This window comes from Macaca mulatta, chromosome 3, assembly GCF_049350105.2.
Source record: "Macaca mulatta isolate MMU2019108-1 chromosome 3, T2T-MMU8v2.0, whole genome shotgun sequence".
In the NCBI taxonomy this organism is placed as follows: domain Eukaryota; kingdom Metazoa; phylum Chordata; class Mammalia; order Primates; family Cercopithecidae; genus Macaca; species Macaca mulatta.
The window spans coordinates 72204003-72219350 of NC_133408.1; the positions used below are offsets into that span (position 1 = coordinate 72204003).

Here is a 15348-nt window from a genome sequence, read left to right on the forward strand (position 1 = left end):
CGAGGCCCCTTCTTCAACACTGAGGATTACAATTCGACATGAGATTTGGGCAGGGACACAGATCCAAATCACATCAGATGCTGATAAGCCAGTGTCATGTGCTTGTAAAAAAGTGACGCTAAACAGGAAAAAGAATAGATGTGCTAAGAAAAAAGGCATCTTCTACCAACTGCATTTAATTTTTTTTTTTTTTTTTTTTTTTGAGACAGTCTCTCTTGGTTGCCCAGGCTGGAGTGTAGTGGCATAATCTCCACTCACAGCAGCCTCCGCCTCCTGGGTTCAAGTGATTCTTCTGTGTCAGCCTCCGGAACAGCTGGGATTACAGGTGCACACCACCATGCCCGGCTAATTTTTATATTTTTAGTAGAGATGGGGTTTCACCATGTTGGCCAGGTTGGTCTCAAACTCCTGACCTCAATCTCCCAAAATGCTGAGATTACACAGTGAGCAACTGCGCCTGGCACATTTAATTTTTTTGATGGAATATCTGTACTGTTGGATTGTGGAACTGTGGAATGTACATAGATTCTACCAAGGCATTTGATATCTTTCTAAGTTTGAAATTTGGGTTATATGGCATTACAACCACAGGGATTCAAAATAGATTAAACATCTGGACTAAAAAGATATTGATGGTGAATTAATGTCAGGCCAGAGTGGAAGTTCAGGGGGATGAAATTCAGGGCTCCACTCAGAGCCACATCTGATGTCTTGGAATCAGTGACTTGGATGTTCTAGAAAGGGTGGCCATAGTCATCATGCTGGATGACACACTGGATAGTGAAATCCATCTCATGAGGTCAGAGTGGTGAGCTAAGCATAAAAATGTGGAATTTAGGCTGGGCGTGGTGGCTCACCCCTGTAATCCCAGCACTTTGGGAGGCCGAGGCGGGGGGATCACAAGGTCAGGAGATCGAGACCATCCTGGCTAACACGGTGAAACCCCGTCTCTACTAAAAATACAAAAAATTAGCTGAGCATGGTGGCGGGTGCCTGTAGTCCCAGCTACTCGGGAGGCTAAGGCAGGAGAATGGCATGAACCCGGGAGGCGGAGCTTGCAGTGAGCTGAGATTGCGGCACTGCACTCCAGCCTGGGCGACAGAGCGAGACTCCATCTCAAAAAAAAAAAAATGTGAAATTTAATTGAAATCAATGTGGAATCATGCATTTGCACCTTAAATCGCTCAGTTACAGCCTGAGAGAGACCTGGTTTAGCACGTGTGAAACATTGAAAGGTTTTATTTATTTTATTTTATTTTTTTGAGACAGAGTCTTGCTCTGTTGCCCAGGCTGGAGTGCAGTGGTGCAATCTCAGCTCACTGCAACATCCACCTCCTGGGTTCAAGTGATTCTCCTGCTTCAGCCTCCTGAGTAGCTAGGACGATAAGTGTGTGCCAACACGCCCAGCTAATTTTTGTATTTTTAGTAGAGACAGGGTTTCACCATGTTGGCCAGGCCAGTCTCGAACTCTTGACCTCAGGTGATCCACCTGCCTCAGCCTCCCAAATTGCTGGGATTACAGGTGTGAGCCACCGCACTCGGCCTCATTGAAAGGTTTTAGTTGACTACAAGCTCAGTATGCATCCATGTCAAGAGTAGTTGGCCAAAAAGAGAAGGAAAGAAAAAAAAGCCCAATACAGCAATTATAGCTTGGATTAATAGAGGCAAATGGCCTGGAATGAGTAAGGCAACAGGTGCACTCTGCCCACCTTGCAGAGCCAGATAACTCCTGGAATACTGTGCTTGATTCTGGGCTGGACCCACCAACCTGGGACACATATTAGGAAGAGAGCCCCTGCAGGCCCCTTGTTTGGAGTGTTCTGTAATCTCAGCTCCCAGCCTAGGCTTCCATGTTATGAGAAAAAGGCATTCATTCATTCATTCATTCAGCACTTATTCTCTCAAAAGCACCAGAATGTGTTCAAAGGTGGATCTACTTTGAAGCTGATGAAACTGAAGCTTCAAACTCCTTTCTTGCCTCAGTTTTTCTTCCAAGGTGTGTTGGATAAGCCTCAGCAATGTGTTTGCAACCTCATATGTTTTTGCTAAATTCATAAACCTAATACATTATAAGTGTCATTGTTACTGAATCAAACTTGGGTTCCCCTGCCCAATGCAGCAAAGCCAAACACTGACATGGGGATTTCAGTGAGAGAAAGCGAAGCGGTTATTGCAGGGCGCCAAGCAAGGAGAATCAGGCAACTCATGTGTAAGACCTGAACTCTGACGGCTTGCAGGGAGGGGTTTTTAAAGATGGGAAGGCAGAGGTTACAGGCAAAACCATAAATCAATGCATGGAGGCTCTACGTTGGTTTGACCTAAAAATGGGGGCTTGGGGGCACAGGTCATAGGTGGTTTCTGATTTCAAAGGTTTTCTGATTTGAAATTGGTTCAGGAGGCAAAGCTTTGTCTAAAAATTAGGGTTCAGTAGAAAACAATGTTAGGTCTGGCCTGTGAGCATGGCTTCCTCCAGGTCCCGCAGGAAGAAACTTAGAACAAACAACGGGGGTCAGGGTTCAGGCCTCAGCTTCCCCTCATCTGAGGCCTCTGTGTCAGCGGATCCATTTGGTGAGGGTCTGGGCTTCTGAAAAGCAACTTGGGGTCATATGTTAAGATGTTATCTTTAGTTTCCGTAGGGGACCAAACATCTCTTCACTGTAACTTCCTTGGCTATCATTTTAAGCCACTATTACCTTCTTGCTTATCAAATTGTTCATTTACATCTCAGAGCTGGCTAGAATTCCCCTTGAAGGAACTCAAGATTTTCCTTCGGCAGGGGGCTGGGCATGGTGGCTCATGCCTATAATCCCAGCACTTTGGGAGGCCCAGGCAGGGGGATCACTTGAGGTCAGGAGTTAAGAGACCAGCCTGGCCAACATGGCGAAACCCTGTCTCTACTGAAAATACAAAAATTAGCTAGTGTGTTGGTGCTTACCTGTAATCCCAGCTACTCAGGAGGCTGAGGCAGGAGAATCACCTGAACCCAGGAGATGGAGGTTACAGTGAGCCAAGATCGTGCCACTGCACTCCATCTTGGGTGATGGAGCAAGACTCTGTCTCAAAAAAAAAAAAAACAAAACCATGAAGGATACAACACTACTGCAATGAGAACATCTATGACACATTGGTAAACGAGGGTCATTGTAAAATTGTGATTTATAGTAAGACATATATATTACATTTCCCCATCTCCCTGCACATGGCTCCTAAAAGCCTTTGTAATCTCCAAAGTGAATTTTTTTTTTTTTTTTGAGACCAAGTTTCACTCTTGTTGCCCAGGCTGGAGTGCAGCCATGCCATCTCGGCTCATTGCAACCTCTACCTCCTGGGTTCAAGCAATTCTCCCACCTCAGCCTCCCAAGTAGCTGGGATTACAGGCGCCTGCCACCACACCTGGCTAATTTTTTGTATTTTTAGTAGAGACGGAGTTTCACCATGTTGGCCAGGCTGGTCTTGAACTCCTGACCTCAGATGATCTACCTGTCTCAGCCTCCCAAAATGCCGGGATTACAGGCGTGAGCCACCGTGCCCAGCCGCACTGTGTCTTTTTGCAGGTTAATATGATGATTGGTGGTTGCTGGCTCCTGCACAGCCTCAGAATGGGGCTGGTTGCTGGGGAAACAACCATGTGTTCAGAAGGTTGGAACTTTCAGCCCAACCCTCGACCTCCAGACAGGGGAGAGGGGTTGAAGGTTAAGTTGATCATCAGTGGCCAATGATGTGACCAATCATGCCTATGTCATGAAGCCTCCATGAAAACCTTAAGGGACAGGGTTCAGGGGCCTTCTGGATAGTGGGACACGTTGGGGTTCCTAGAGGGTGGTAAGCCCAGAGAGAGCGCAGAAGCTCCCCGCCCCTTCCCACATGCCTGGCCTCATGCCCGTCTCCCATCTGGCTGTTCATCTCTATCCTCTGTAATATCCTTTGCAATAAATAGGTGAACATAAACATTTCCCTGAGTTCTGCAAGCTGTTCTGGCAAATTATCTCCAGATAGATAGCATCAGAACTGAATTGAATTGAATTATAGGACCTCCAGTTGCTGTCTGCTGGAGAATTGCTTGGTTCGTGTGTGGGGGAAACGCCCCCCTCCACATGCTACACATCTGATGTCAGAAGCGTTGTGTTGAGTGATGTGTGATTTTCCTTTTTTCCTGTCTCTCAGAGTGGTCAAGACAAAGAGTATTTGAAATTTGTCCCTGTGCAAGAAATGTCTCCAAATCTTACAGTAATCAAAGAACTTAACTTTATGAACATAACATCATTAACAAGTTATGATGCTCAAATAAACATTTGCAAACCCTCAATAATACGAAACTAGTTTTAGTCAACCGTGCTTGCTATCAAAAATGGTATTACAAATTTAAAAATCATTTCAAAAGGCAATCAAGGTTTATGTGCCCAAAAAATTGGAGGTTAAAAATATATTACAAAGGGGTGTCAGGTAGTTAAGAAATAAACATATCTATTATTTTCCTGGTTGTGTTGTATTTGTCTGTTTTTAAAATTTGTAATTGGCAGTGTGCTCTTCCTTCATTCTAAATAAATACTCATTTTGTACCAAATCTGGTGCTTATAATTTTAATTATTTTTCTTAAAGAAGGCTTTTCAAATTGTGTAAGTTACAGGATCCACAAAACCTACATCCACCCTGACTGAGTTTTAGAGAAATTTAAATACAAATGTGGCCAGTGACTGGCCAAGGAGTTTATCATATAGGAGGAGAGATGAGACAAATTCATCCAAGAAGAATGCCTGGCAGGATGTGACAAAAGTCTCAAGAAAAATGTTAACAATGATTTTGGGGGTTCAGGGGTCTCTGGGGACACCTTCACCAACATCTCAGCTCTCCCAGCCTTTTTTTTTTTTTTTTTTCTTCTAGAGACAGGTTCTTGCTTTGTCACCCAGGCTGGAGTGAAGTGGTGTGATCATAGCTCACTGTAACCTGAGCTCAAGCAATCCTCTCACCTCAGCCTCCCGAGTAGATGGGATGACAGGTGCACACCACCACACCTGGCTAATTTTTATATTTTTTTGTAGAGACAGGATCTTGCTATGTTGCCCAGGCTGATCTCAAACTCCTGGCTTCAAGCCCTCCTCCTGCCTCGGCCTCTCAAAGTGCTGGGATTACAGGCATGAGCCACTTCACTGGGCCCCTTCTTTTTAAACAATTTTAGATTCGGGGGTACATGTACATGTTTATGACATGGATATATTGCATAATGGTAAGGATTAGGCTTCTAGTAAACGTGCCACCTAAATATTGAACATTGTACCCAATAGGTAGTTTTTCAACCTTTCCCTCCCTGTCCACTTTGGGAATCACCAGTGTCTATTATTTTCCATCTTTCTGTCCATGTATACCAAATGTTCGCCTCCCACTTATGAGTGAGAACAGCTTTCTGTTTCTGAGTTAGTTCACTTAGGATAATGGCCTCCAGCTCCATCCATGTTGCTGCAAAGGACATGGTTTCATTCATTTTAATGCCAGCCAGACCTTCTTGCATTCACAATACTCTTCCTAAAAGGAAGGCTCCTTAAAAAAAAATCACCCTTCCATGTATAAACTACATGCTCAGAATGACACATCCATGTCTCTCTTATGCTGTTTTCCTGGCCTGTAATGTCCCTCCCCCAGAGGAATGTCCTGAGTCCACAGCAGTGTTATGGAGAGGCAATGGATTCCAGGCTTGAGACCTGGGCTCCCTTCCTCACCAGCTACATGACCTTGGCTAGCTCATTTGACTTTTCCTCACTTCTAAAGTAGGGACTAAAATACCAACCAATGCCAACCTCAAGCAGTATAGAAAGGCACTAAATGGGTTCATGCATGTAAAACACTTGTCAACTTTAAAGCTCTGAACAAATGTTACATGTTATTACTACCAATCCTTCAATACCCAATTCAAATGCTACCACCTTTACAGTCTCCCCCAGCCCTCATCCCATCAATCATCTCTTCTTCTGTGCATAATACTTGCTTCTCTGTTTTCTTTTTCTTTTTTTGAGACGGAGTCTCGCTCTGTCGCCCAGGCTGGAGTGTAGTGGCCGGATCTCAGCTCACTGCAAGCTCCGCCTCCCGGGTTCACGCCATTCTCCTGCTTCAGCCTCCCGAGTAGCTAGGACTACAGGCGCCCGCCACCTCGCCCGGCTAGTTTTTTTGTGTTTTTTTAGTAGAGATGGGGTTTCACCGTGTTAGCCAGGATGGTCTCGATCTCCTGACCTCGTGATCCACCCGTCTCGGCCTCCCAAAGTGCTGGGATTACAGGCTTGAGCCACCGCGCCTGGCCTTCTCTGTTTTCATGTATTTAATTTACTGTATTATTATTGTAAAGTCATTCGCTTATTTATTCATTCTTTTATTTTATAAATATTTATTGAGCTCTCCCTCTGTAGGAGACACTTGCTTTCTCCCTCCCTGCATTTATAAACTGTCTGGGCAGAGACTGTCTTGTTCTTATTTGTGTCCTCGAGAGCGTGTAACTCATTATCTTGCACCCTCTAAGGGCTCGGTAATGGTTGTTTTTCAGGGGTGACGTGAGCTGTGCCTTCAAGGTTGGGAGGATTCAGATTAGGTGTGGATGGGTATTCCCAGGAGATAGAGTACAAGCCCTGCTTCCTTCCAGGTGGTAATTCCATCATGGCAGGACATTAGAATCATCTTGGGGAGCTTTAAAAAACATGGGGGCCAAGCGAGGCAGCTCATGCCTGTAATTGCAGTGTTTTTGGAGGCTGAGGCAAGAGGATCACTTAAACCCAGGAGTTTTAGACCAGCCTGGGTAACATAGCAAGACTCTGTCTCTACAAAAAAACTTTAAAAAATTATCCAGGTATGGTGGTACACACCTGTAGTCCCAGCTATGCAGGAGGTTAAGGTAGGAGGATCACTTGAACCCAGGGGCTGAAGGCTGCAGTGAGCTATGCTTGTACCACTGCACTCCAGACTGGATGACAGAGCAAGACCCTGTCTCAAAAAAAAAAAAAAAAAAAAAAAAAAAAAAAGACAAGGGGCTGCTTGAGCCCTGCCCCCAGAAATTCTACTTTAACTGTCCTGGAATTAGATCTAGCATTGAATTGTGTGTGTGTGTGTGTTTATTAATTATTATTATTATTATTTTGTGGTGGTTGTTTGTAAAGACAGGGTCTTGTTATATTGCTCTGGCTAGTCTTGAACGCCTAGCCTCAAGCAATCCTCCTGCCTTGGCCTCTCAAAGCACTGGGATTATTAGCAAGAGCCAACATGCCCAGCCCATTGAATTCTTTTTAAATCACCCCTTCCCTCCAGTGATTCTAATGTACACCTGGGTTTGCAGCCACAGCTCCAAGACAATTTTATTAATTGGTGACTGACACTTGCACACCTAGCAATTATCTTCAGTTCACTGGCCCATCATGGGGATGACTCTGGGGATAACAAATCCTACTTCATTTCCTCGTGCCTGAATCTTGGGAGGCCGACCTACCCCTTCCCCCTCACTCAGCTGTGCCTGGTAAGCGGTCTTTGATAGTCATTTGTGTTTTTGGTGTCCTGCAAAGGCCAGGTCAGACATGCCACCAATAGCTTTCTAGTTTTTTGATCTAAGACGCCATTATTTCATTGGGCAACATGGAGTGGGAGACACGGCCGTGCCGGGACTGCACATTCTCCTGTTTGTCACTTTTCTAGAACTTCTTCCTCTGCTCCATGGATTGAAAAACAAAAAAGGGCCAGGCACGGTGGCTCACACCTGTAATCCCAGCACTTTGGGAGGCCGAGGTGGGCAGACCACCCGAGGTCAGGAGTTCAAGACCAGCCTGAGCAATATGGTGAAACCCTGTCTCTACTAAAAATACAAAAATTAGCCAGTCGTGGTGGTGGGTGCTTGTAATCCCAGCTACTTGGTAGGCTGAGGCAGGAGAATCGCTTGAACCCAGGGGGTGGAGGTTGCAGTGAGCCAAGATCTCACCGCTTCACTCCAGCCTTGACAAAAGAGCAAAAGTCAATTAAAAAAAAAAAAGAAGAAGAAAGAGAAAAAAAGGACATATCCATTCACCACAAGGACAGATCCATTCACCAAAGAGCTAAAGAAACCTTCAGAGACTCTCCCCCATTTCCCACTTTTCCATTTCGTCTCACTGTTTCTAGAGCTCTAATGGAATTTTTACACTTCATTTGTTTTTGGTTTGCTCATTCTTGTGTTTTCTTTCTTTCCTCCTCTTGAACAGCTTCCCCTCCAGGTGGAGCACCTGTGATTACGCCTCCCGTGCGGATGTGCAGAGCGACATTTAATAACAGGGGCGCTTTCCTGACAGCTGTTTTGATAATGGTGGCAAGGAAGGTTCTTTCATGGGTGCAGTTGCAGAGAAAGCCTGGCCTGGTATCACAGTCTGAGACGTTCTGGGATCCCACCTGTAATTACACCTTCTCAACCTCACCTATCCACCTCCTTTTCAGAGCAGAACTATACTGAGTGACACTTACCTCCCAAGCAGAGGAGGTGCTGACTTTTCAAGCAGATCAAGGCAGATTTGGGGTTGGGAAATGAGTATTTCATTCTTCATCTGCCCTGTGGGTGCCGTCACTACCACAGAAAAACTTCTGGCTGGAGTTGGAAAGATCACCCCCACAGGGGGTAACAGCATCTTTATCTTGATGGCCCGGCTTGTTTCCAATAGAAATTATGCCTCCATTACAGGCCATTTAGACCATTAGTGATGTGTTTACATTTCCACAAGAATGTTTACCTTTCCCTGCAGGGAACCGAGGTCAGTCCCTTCCCGAGTTAGTAAGTGTGATCAAAGCTCTCTACTTCAGCTCAGGGAACCGGCCCTTAGGTTTGGGAGTTCAATTTCCACTCACTAATGGGCTCTGCAGGTGTCTTTGTTTTTCATTTCCACTCCCTAAGTGCCCTTGTCAGTCTCAGGCCGGCCTCCCTGGGTGCTAGAGAATTCAAAACAAGTAAAAGAGGAAAACCATGGAGAGCAGGAAACTGAAGGTTACTCTGGAGATCCTTTTGTCTGCTGGATAAGTCACTTGATTTCTCCTTGCCTGTTTTGGGATTATGTTGGTAACTACCTACTAGGTTCATGGGAAGGTTGGGTGAGTAAAGGCACAGATACCCTCAGCAAATGCAAGGCAGAGCGCCCCTGCTCATTGAAAGGGAGCTGTTGTTATTTCTTTCTTTCTTTTTTTTTTTTTTGAGACGGAGTCTCGCTCTGTCGCCCAGGCTGGAGTGCAGTGGCGCAATCTCGGCTCACTGCAAGCTCCGCCTCCCGGGTTCACGCCATTCTCCTGCCTCAGCCTCCCGAGTAGCTGGGACTACAGGCGCCCGCCCCTGCGCCCGGCTAATTTTTTCTATTTTTAGTAGAGACGGGGTTTCACCATGGTCTCGATCTCCTGACCTTGTGATCCGCCCACCTCGGCCTCCCAAAGTGCTGGGATTACAGGCGTGAGCCACCACGCCCGGCGCTGTTGTTATTTCAATGCTCTTTCTTCCATCATTACAAGAGGGGACCAAAGTCCTGTCTGGATGGTCCCCCCTACCCGTACCTACCCCAGGAGGGAATCCATAAAAAAAAACAAAGAAGCCTTCTGAAATCTTCAGTACCTGGGAAAATCAATAGTTGGAGGACCCCTTTGATGCTTTTTTAATTTTTATTTTTTTTGAGATGGAGTCTTGCTCTGTCACTCAGGCTGGTGTGCAGTGGCACAATCTCAGCTCACTGCAACCTCTGTCTCATGGGTTCAAGCGATTCTCCTGTCTCAGCCTCCTGAGTATCTGGGATTACAGGTGTGTGCCACCATGCCTGGCTGTCTTTTATATTTTTAGTAGAGACAGGGTTTTGCCATGTTGGCCAGGCTGGTCTTGAACTCCTGACCTCAGGAGATCCGCCTGCCTCGGCCTCCCAAAATGCTTGGATTACATGTGTGAGCCACTGTGCCCACCCCTCTTGATGCTTTTTAATCCCAACTACAGCAAAAATCTAAGGTTTTTTGTTTCTGAGACTGGGTCTTGCTCTGTGACTCAGGCTGAAGTGAAGTGGTGTGACCATAGCTCACTGAAGCCTCCAACTCCTGATCTCAAGCGAGCCTCCTGCTTCAGTCTCCCAAGTAGCTAGGACCACAGGCATGCGCCACTGCACCCACCTAATTATTACTACTTTTTTTTTTTTTTTTTTCCTAGAGACATGGTTTCACTATATTGGCAAACATGAAGTTTACTCACCATGTTGTCTTGGCAAGCTGACAGCATCTTGTTAGTTACCTCATTTATGAATGGGGGTGATTATATCTACCTCATATGGCAGTCATGGGGATTGGGTGAGATAACCTACATTTGTGGTTTCCAAACATACCTAGGCTGCCAGGGGAGATGACGAGTTGAAAGGAGATCAGCAGGGAGAAAGGAGCACCTCCCTTCCCTGGCTGCCACCTGCCACTCCATCACGTTACTCCAAATACATCTGGTTTGCATTATTAGTCTTCTTTGTGAGACTTTGTTTGCAGAGAATGTTCTATAGCAGAAAAATAGTTTGAAAACTACTAACCAGAGTGAGGGTCTTTAATGACCTGGGAAGAGCAAAACTAATGTATTATGATCAATTCGTTCATACATTCATCAAATGTGGATTGTACCTAGAGCTGTTCTAAGCCCTGAAGATGATAGCCATGCAGCCGGGTGCAGTGGCTCATGCCTACAATCCCATCACTTTAGGAGGCCAAGGCATGAGGATCACTTGAGCCCAGGAGTTTGAGGCTACGGTGAGCTATGACTGCACCACTGCACTCCAGCCCTAGTGACAAAGCAAGACCCTGTCTTTAAAAAATAAAATAAATAGATATAGCAGTGAGCACAATTATGGGGAAGACAGATAGTCAGCACACAATAAATATATAACATGTCAAGTGCCATGAAGAAACATAAAGTGAGGTTAAATGAGTGGATGATTGATGGTGTTATTTAGTAGGGTGGTTGGGAAAAAAACTTTGCTGATGAAATGGTATTTGAACGCACATAAGGGAAAGAGGGTCTGAACCATGCAGACATCTGGTGGAAGAACATTCCCACAAGCACAGGGAACAGAAGGAGCGCAGAGAGGGAGAAGAGAGAAAATTTGACCTCAAGTGATCCACCCGCCTCGACCTCCCAAAGTGCTGGGATTACAAGTGTGAGTCACTGCGTCTGGCCTCAATAACCACTTTAGAAATATAATCTTTAACTTACTGTATCTGCTACCGCAGTGAAAGAATGAAAGTTACCCAAAATAAGTAATTTAAATATTTTACTGTGTCATTTTATAATACCATGAAAACTCAAAGGGAAATGAGAAAAAAATTGTTTCCAAGGCACAACAATGTATCAAAAAGTAGAGATTAGGAATAGGAGTCCAGTGGAACATTTCCAATCCACTCTAAAATTAGGATTCAAAACAGAGTTGTAGGTTAAAATATATCAATTTGATTTTGTTAAATAGGTTTCATTGCAAAACAATATTTGTCTGATAGAAAAATGTTTCCTTCCAGTTGCATTTAAATAGAAATAGAAAAGCTCAAAGTATTGAATAGAAAGAATATTTGTGATTGGAAAAAAACAAAGAACTTCATTAAGTGGTAAAGAAGACACATTGAGGCCGGGCGCGGTGGCTCAAGCCTGTAATCCCAGCACTTTGGGAGGCCGAGACGGGCGGATCACGAGGCCAGGAGATCGAGAGACGATCCCGGCTAACACGGTGAAACCCCGTCTCTACTAAAAAATACAAAAAAACTAGCCGGGCGAGGTGGCGGGCGCCTGTAGTCCCAGCTACTCGGGAGGCTGAGGCAGGAGAACGGCGTAAACCCGGGAGGCGGAGCTTGCAGTGAGCTGAGATCCGGCCACTGCACTCCAGCCTGGGTGACAGAGCAAGACTCCGTCTCAAAAAAAAAAAAAAAAAAAAAAAAGAAGACACATTGAAGAAGCAAAGGATAAATGTAACGATTATAAAGTTAAGCAGTAATGGCCTGTATTCAGCTCCCAGTTTTCAATATCCTCTACTTAGCAGCCCTGAAACAGCCTTTCCCAATTTTTAATTAAAATGCCTTTAAAAACACAAAAAAATAATAAAACCCACAACTCCATGGAAAACCGGGACCAATAGTCAATCTATTTCTAGCTAGAATTGGGAGATTTTCCTCTACGAGGCCAATGGAATGAATAGCTCACTTGGGCTGAAAGTAGATATTCTGCTTCCTCTCCAGTGTTTCGTCTCCAGTTCAAGGTACATATCACCAGAAACTCGAGCAGTAGCCCATCTCCTACAAAAAAATGTTCATTTTTAAAGGCTATAAGAGTGCAATTTCCCTTCCCCCAAACTCTACCTCTCCTCACCCAAATCAGGGGCTATTTTTTCAACATTCAGTCGGAGCCTGTCATTCTCAAAAATAATGAACCCAAGTAGGTGGGCTGGACTGGTAGGAGTCTGGGCATAGGATACACCTTGAAAGGTGAAACCCTAAGGAAGAGTTATTATTTTATTCATTTATTTAGGAGTAATTAGTAAAGATGAGCTTTCGTAGTGCTCTATTTTGGGACCTGTGGGTAAGGTTTCACTTCCTACACTTGTTAGAACCTCAGGCTTTGGGAGTGAAAGGCAACATCTTTTGTAGCAGAACCTCCCTAGCATAAACTCACCACACATTGAGAATCAGGTTTTGTTTTTCTTCAGATGAAGTTTCACTCTTGTCTCCCAGGCTGGAGTGCAGTGCAGTGGCACGATCTCAGCTCACTGCAACCTCCGCCTCCCAGGTTCAAGTGATTCTCCTGCCTCAGCCTCCTGAGTAGCTGGGATTATAGATGCATGCCACCATGCCCAGCAATTTTTTTTTATTTTTAGTAGAGGAAGAGTTTCACCCTGTGGGCCAGTGGCCCAGGCTTGTCTCAAACTCCTGACCTTAGTTGATCCACCCACCTCCGCCTCCCAAAGTGCTGGGATTACTGGAGTGAGCCACCATGCCCGGACGATAATCAGTCTTTTTTTGTTGTTTTTTGAGATGGAGTCTTGCTCTGTCGCCCAGGCTGGAGTGCAGTGGTGCGATCTTGGCTCACTGCAAGCTCCGCCTCCCAGATTCACGCCATTCTCCTGCCTCAGCCTCCCGAGTAGCTGGGACTACAGGCACTCACCACCATGCCCGGCCTGGCTAATTTTTTGTATTTTTTTTTTTTTTTGAGACGGAGTCTGGCTCTGTTGTCCAGGCTGGAGTACAGTGGCCGGATCTCAGCTCACTGCAAGCTCTGCCTCCCGGGTTTACGCCATTCTCCTGCCTCAGCCTCCCGAGTTGCTGGGACTACAGGCGCCCGCCACCTCGCCCGGCTAGTTTTTGTATTTTTTAGTAGAGACGGGGTTTCACCGTGTTAGCCAGGATGGTCTCGATCTCCTGACCTCGTGATCCGTCTCGGCCTCCCAAAGTGCTGGGATTACAAGCTTGAGCCACCGCGCCCGGCCAATTTTTTGTATTTTTAGTGGAGACGGGGTTTCACTGTGTTATCCAGGATGGTCTCAATCTCCTGACCTCATGATCCGTCCACCTCGGCCTCCCAAGGTGTGAGCCACTGCGTCTGGCCTCAAGAATCAGTCTTAAAAGCTGCATTCACTGAAGCTCTGAGAAGGGTGTTTGACCCAGTGCATAAGTAAACACCACAGGCAACGTACATATTCAACCATTGGTAAGTATCATGACTAAACATCTCTCTCTGCTGTCAAGGACAAGGAAAGAGACCTCACCACCGTGACCACCACGTGCAAAATGCATAAATAACAGGCCAGGTATGGTGGCTTATGGCTGTAATACCCATCCTCTGGGAGGCTGAGGCAGGAGGATCGCTTGAGGCCAGGAGTTCAAGATCAGCCTGGGAAACAGAGAGACCCTGTCTCTACAAAAAAGTTTAAAAATCATGGCATGGTGGTGCACGTCTGTAGTTCTAGCTACTCAGGAGGCTGAGGTGGGAAGTTGAACCCAGGAGTTTCAGACTGCTATGATTGCACCACTGCATCCCATCCTGGGCAACGGAGTATGAATATGTCTCTAAAATAAATAAACAATGAGTAAAATAATAATAGAAACCTGATGAAACAAAAATGCATAATAAGTGGGCAAAGGATTTTACTACCTAGACTAAAAGGAGGAGCAATAAAAGAGAAAATTTTATTTTATTTTATGTTTTGGGACAGAGTCTCACTCTGTTGCCCAGCCTGGAGTGCAGTGAGGCAATTTCAGCTCACTGCAACCTCTACGTCCCAGGATCAACTATCTTCCAATCTTAGCCTCCCAAAAAGCTGAGACTCCAGGCATGGACCACCTTGCCCAGCTAATTTTTGTATTTTTTTGTAGAGACAGGGTCTCGCCATGTTGCCCAGGCTGGTCTTGATCTCCCGGGCTCAAGAGATCCACCCTCCTCAGCCTCCCACAGTGTCAGCATTACAGGCATGAGCCATCACATCTGGCCTAGAAAACTTAGGTTTCTAATTTTTTTTTTTTTTTAGAGGGAGTCTCGCTCTCCCCCAAGCTGGAGTGCAGTGGTGCAATCTCGGCTCACTGCAAGCTCCACCTCCTGAGTTCACGCCATTCTCCTGCCTCAGCCTCCCGAGTAGCTGGGACTACAGGCGCCCACCATCATGCCCGGCTAATTTTTTGTATTTTTGAGTAGAGACGGGATTTCACCATGTTAGACAGGATGGTCTTGATCTGCTGACCTCGTGATCAGCCCGTCTCGGCCTCCTAAAGTGCTGGGATTATAGGTGTGAGCCACCGCGCCTGTCCTGAAAATTTATTCTTGATAGGCAACGTCTAACCTCTATGATCCAGGAATGCAAAGCCAAAAGAGAAGAGGCTGAGTTGAAAACAACAAAATAAGAAAGAAACTAAACAAGGTAAGAAAAACTTGCAGAGAAATTTAAAACATCATTGGGTAAAGAGAATGACCTCTTCATTAACTATTATATTGCCAAGGCCTAACACATCATCTGCAGGGTACCAACCTATATTCCAAAAATTGCCTAGGCAAAGCACAGAAAGGTCATTACTTCATATCCTAAATATTAGAATATGCTGGGCTCTGTGTAAAAATCGTCCTCTATTAGTAGGTTAATATACCTTGATTTTTCTGATAATCTCATCTAATTACAAGCTATTAGGTTATGATTTACCTCATTCATAACCAATAATTCACATTGCTGATACATTGGATGTAGTTGGGGAAAACAGGAACAGCTACAAAACAGAATAAAGTTCATTAGATCAGGGGTCCTCAAACCCCGGGCCAAAGGCTGGTACCAGTCTGTGGTCTGTTAGGAACTGGGCCGCAGAGTAGGAGGTGAGCAGCAGGCCAGTGAGCGT

General features: G+C 45.4%; 1 protein-coding gene across 21 annotated transcripts in view; it reads right to left on the minus strand.

Annotated features, from left to right (window-relative positions):
* Nucleotides 1–15348, minus strand: part of NUPR2 (nuclear protein 2, transcriptional regulator) — a 145846-nt gene that overhangs the window by 26321 nt on the left and 104177 nt on the right. For 9 of the 21 annotated variants that reach the window (XR_013415313.1, XR_013415317.1, XR_013415318.1 and 6 more), the window contains one exon: nt 12179–12270. The exons of 9 other annotated variants lie outside the window; for them this stretch is intronic. The gene's annotated coding sequence lies outside the window, so the exon portion shown is untranslated. Of the gene's footprint in view, nt 1–2935; nt 3054–12178; nt 12271–15158; nt 15223–15348 lie in introns of all 21 variants that reach the window. 3 more of the 21 variants (XR_013415327.1, XR_013415332.1, XM_077996715.1) reach the window with 1 other exon arrangement.